Below are 5,578 nucleotides of genomic sequence, written 5' to 3' on the forward strand. Positions count from 1 at the left end.
GACAGACAGACAGACAGACAGACAGACAGACAGACAGACAGACAGACAGACAGACAGACAGACAGACAGACAGACAGACAGACAGACAGACAGACAGACAGACAGACAGACAGACAGACAGACAGACAGACAGACCCCATTGGTTGGGTGTTGGGGGATTCTTCTCTCAGTTTCAGTTACTTCAGGTTTCTTCATGTTAGTAATGCAACGGTCATGTGTCTTAACATTCCCCTCCCCTCACCATACTATGATCTATATCTGAGAGGAAATCAAACCTTTAAAAACAGAGACTTTATACTCTCTATGAATCTTTTTGAACTTTTAGGTCAGTGGAGTTCCTCGCAGCAAAGGATAAGCAAGAGGACGGTTGAAGTAGTGGACACAGGTGCAATATATGGGGATTTAAAGAGAATGCTTCTACGTTAATTATGCTTGCATACACTTGCACACAAACATAATTATTTATATTTATTATACCCCATAACCCACTCTTCACATATTTATTCATATAAATGCATATGTGTACTATTTTCTAAATAGGCTTGTTGTTTAAATTGTATTCATATCGAGTGATTAGTTAAGAATTTGATTCTTGGAGAGAAATTGGAAAGGAAATAACGGGGAAAGTATCAAAAAAATATGAAAGTATTTGAAAACTGAATCTGACCAAATTTAGTGCAGACTTGCTTTTTGTCCAGTTTGGTGCTTTTGATTGAAAAGCAAAGATCTGTGCCTTTTCTTTGCTTTCTACATATGTTTTTAATTATCGTATTAAGCAAAAGGAAAAAGTGAATATCATGTTTAAGGAACTTTGAATCAGAATTGTCTGGCGTGACAGTGTTATTATCAACAAAGAAATTGCACAAAAAAAAATGCTTTTACTTTGTGGAATTAAATTGCTGTTTTTCTAGCTACATTTTTATGTAAAATATATCTATTTGAAATATTTGTTATGTTGCAGATTCTCAATGTTGTGGTTTTAGCTTTTTGAACAAACGCATGACTTTTTGCTATTGCACAAATAGAGAAGTGCATACGTTTACTGTAAGATGTCTTTATATATTAGAAAAGTATGCTTTTATTGATGGTGGTAAATATTTGTCTACTATTTATATGCTGTATATGATCTCCACTTATGCAACAGTGTGTCTCACTGACCCATGCTTATGAGATGCTTGTGAGAGGCTTGTGAGAGGCTTATGAGAGGCTTATGAGAGGCTTATGAGATGCTTACGAAGTCATGTCATTGCATTATAACTTATGGCTTTAAGCAATCGTTGTTCGTTATTCTGGCCTTTGAACCTTTTGTGAATTTAAATAAGCACTTTCATCCTATCTTTTATATCTGACTGAGATGGTTATTAAGGAGAAATAAAAAAAACAATCATGTGCTCTAGTGTCACTTCAAACATTCCACTACTATGAAGTGATTGTTATCTGTGTGCACGTACAGGGCACATAAGTTTAACTCCTCTTTCATTTCAAGTGTGAATTCATTTTACTTGACATTTTTTGGTAAAGAAGATGAGGTGGGTTGAGTAGTTTGTAACGACCTGTTCCCGACGTACCTTGAAATTCACATTTCCTTTACGTCCAATTTGAAACTATTTTTTTCAGTGTTGAATTCACATGACTTTTTATGTGAATTGTAGGTACAGAGATAAACGACTAAGATGATCTTTTCAGAGATAAAAATAAATAAAAATAATGGCTGCATTTCCAATATGGAAGTCAACAGGAATGTTGGTAAATTGACATTTTGACATTTACAGGTTCACCGTTGAGGCGGGAGTTTAGTGGACTGATTTGAAACACACAACTCGACATGTTTACATTACAAGCATGGTGTTATAATCAACTTTACCTCTCACAAGAATGTCTGGGGTAGCTATCGCTGGACCCACTCAATGTACATGCTGTCTGGTATGTAGCATATAGCTACAGGGTTATGTTATGTGTGTATACAGATGGGGAATAGAAAGTCTTGCGACCAATAGATATGACTTTCTGTTGGATTTCATTTGCCTGCAGATGATCAGTTTGTATCATCTCTCCTGCTACTGAACTACACTGAGTACACCAAACATCAGGAACACCTTCCTAATATTAAGTTGCACCCCCACAGGGGTTCCACAGGGGTGCTGGTCCATGTTGACCCCAATGCTTCCCACAGTTGTGTCAAGTCAGCTGGATGTCCTTTGGGTGGTGGACCATTATGGATACACACAGGAAACAGTTGAGCGTGAAAAACTCAGCAGCTTTGCAGTTCTTGACACATACCGGTGCGCCTGGCACCTACTACCATACCCCTGTTCAAAGACATCTACTACCATACCCCTGTTCAAAGACATCTACTACCATACCCCTGTTCAAAGACATCTACTACCATACCCCTGTTCAAAGACATCTACTACCATACCCCTGTTCAAAGACATCTACTACCATACCCCTGTTCAAAGACACCTACTACCATACCCCTGTTCAAAGACATCTACTACCATACCCCTGTTCAAAGACATCTACTACCATACCCCTGTTCAAAGACATCTACTACCATACCCCTGTTCAAAGACATCTACTACCATACCCCTGTTCAAAGGCATCTACTACCATACCCCTGTTCAAAGACATCTACTACCATACCCCTGTTCAAAGACACCTACTACCATACCCCTGTTCAAAGACATCTACTACCATACCCCTGTTCAAAGACATCTACTACCATACCCCTGTTCAAAGACATCTACTACCATACCCCTGTTCAAAGACACCTACTACCATACCCCTGTTCAAAGACATCTACTACCATACCCCTGTTCAAAGACATCTACTACCATACCCCTGTTCAAAGACATCTACTACCATACCCCCGTTCAAAGGCTCTTAAATATTTTGTCTTTCCCATTCACCCTCTGAATGACACATGCACACAATCCATGTCTCAATTGTCTCAAGGCTTAAACATCCTTCTTTAACCTGTCTCCTCCCCTTCATCCACACTGATTGAAGTGGATTTAACAAGTGACACCAATAAGGGATCATAGCTTTCACCTGGATTCACCTGGTCAGTCTGTGCGATGGAAAGAGCAGGAGTTCTTAATGTTTTGTTTACTCCGTGTGTTTTCTGTTGCAGAGTGTCGTCTGTGTTTTATTCCACTATGTCATATCTATTGACCTGTACTTCTCGTGTTTATTAAAGTCTGTGTTAAATCACAGATCCTTTACCCATCACATATTGAAGCAGAAGCTCTGTGGCTAATTACATTGACATTTTAGTAATTTAGCAGAGGCTCTTATCGGTGCACCTTACAGTTAGGGCATTCATCTCAAGGTACCTATGTGAGCGGCAGGGTAGCCTAGTGGTTAGAGCGTTGGACTAGTAACCGGAAGGTTGCAAGTTCAAACCCCCCGAGCTGACAAGGTACAAATCTGTTGTTCTGCCCCTGAACAGGCAGTTAACCCACTGTTCCTAGGCCATCATTGAAAATAAGAATTTGTTCTTAACTGACTTGCCTGGTTAAATAAAGGTAAAATAAACATGGCAGATAATTCCCTTGTTTAGTTATTCACATCATCACGGGACAGTTCTTTCTCTATTTCTGTCTTAATGTTGGAGATTGTTTGTTATTGCGTGTTATACTTTTGAGAAATTAATTTTAAATTGCTTTTAAATGAATATACTTCGTTCTCAATCATTTATGAATGTGTACTGCAGATTATTTTGAACAGGTGATAACCGAGTATTAATAACATTATCAGTAATGTATCTCCTTAAAGCTTTACTTTTTTGCTGGTTGATAATGAATGTCCAAAAGCATCTACATAATCTATAGCATAATCTACAGTTGTTTAGGATTAGAGCGAGCCCAGTGAGGTTTCAGATTATATCACTCCTCTGGCAGGGAGAACTATAGAATAGAGTGATAGAGAGACTCATGTTTCATATTCTACTGACATCCTCTGGTGAGGAATAGTCACTACAGACAGCGCTTACTCTGAGAAAGGGGCGGACTTGCACCTAAATACAATAATTTCTAATCTAGCCACTGTTACTAAGCACGCCTTGATCAATTATACAATGGATTTCGTGTGTATATTAGTCATAAAATGTCTCAGCTCTCTATGAATTCAGTTGCTGGTTGCTGCAGAGTGAGTAAAACATGGTTGCTGGTTGCTGCAGAGTGAGTAAAACATGGTTGCTGGTTGCTGCAGAGTGAGTAAAACATGGTTGCTGGTAGCTACAGAGTGAGTAAAACATGGTTGCTGGTTGCTACAGAGTGAGTAAAACATGGTTGCTGGTTGCTACAGAGTGAGTAAAACATGGTTGCTGGTTGCTGCAGAGTGAGTAAAACATGGTTGCTGGTAGCTACAGAGTGAGTAAAACATGGTTGCTGGTTGCTACAGAGTGAGTAAAACATGGTTGCTGTTTGCTTTCAGAGTGAGTAAAACATGGTTGCTGGTTGCTGCAGAGTGAGTAAAACATGGTTGCTGGTTGCTACAGAGTGAGTAAAACATGTTTGCTAGTTGCTACAGAGTGAGTAAAACATGGTTGCTGGTTGCTACAGAGTGAGTAAAACATGATTGCTGGTTGCTACAGAGTGAGTAAAACATGGTTGCTGGTTACTGGTTGCTGCAGAGTCAGTAAAACATGGTTGCTGGTTGCTACAGAGTGAGTAAAACATGGTTGCCAGTATGTTCCCCTGTCTCTCTATTGGTGTCAGTATGTTCCCCCCTCTCTCTCTCTCTCTCTCTCTCTCTCTCTCTCTCTCTCTCTCTCTCTCTCTCTCTCTCTCTCTCTCTCTCTCTCTCTCTCTCTCTCTCTCTCTATATTGGTGTCAGTATGTTCTCTGTCTCTCTCTCTACTGGTGTCAGTATGTTCTCTTCTCTCTCTCTACTGATGTCAGTATGTCCCCCCCCCCCTCTCTCTCTCTCTCTCTCTCTCTCTCTCTCTCTCTCTCTCTCTCTCTCTCTCTCTCTCTCTCTCTCTCTCTCTCTCTCTCTCTCTCTCTCTCTCTCTCTCTGTCTCTCTCTCTCTCTATTGGTGTCAGTATGTTCCTCTGTCTCTCTCTCTACTGGAGTCAGTATGTTCTCCTCTCTCTCTACTGGTGCCAGTATGTTCCTCTCTCTCTCTCTCTCTCTCTCTCTCTCTCTCTCTCTCTCTCTCTCTCTCTCTCTCTCTCTCTCTCTCTCTCTCTCTCTCTCTATTGGTGTCAGTATGTTTCTCTCTCTCTCTCTCTCTCTCTCTCTCTCTCTCTCTCTCTCTCTCTCTCTCTCTCTCTCTCTTTCTCTCTACTGGTGTCAGTATGTTCCTCTGTCTCTCTCTCTACTGGTGTCAGTATGTTCCTCTGTCCCCCTCTCTACTGGTGTCAGTATGTTCCTCTGTCTCTCTCTCTACTGGTGTCAGTATGTTCCCCTGTCTCTCTCTCTACTGGTGTCAGTATGTTCCCCTGTCTCTCTCTATTGGTGTCAGTATGTCCCCCCCTCTCTCTCTCTCTCTCTCTCTCTCTCTCTCTCTCTCTCTCTCTCTCTCTCTCTCTCTCTCTCTCTCTCTCTCTCTCTCTCTCTATTGGTGTCAGTA

This window comes from Oncorhynchus gorbuscha, linkage group LG10, assembly GCF_021184085.1.
Source record: "Oncorhynchus gorbuscha isolate QuinsamMale2020 ecotype Even-year linkage group LG10, OgorEven_v1.0, whole genome shotgun sequence".
NCBI classification, from domain to species: domain Eukaryota; kingdom Metazoa; phylum Chordata; class Actinopteri; order Salmoniformes; family Salmonidae; genus Oncorhynchus; species Oncorhynchus gorbuscha.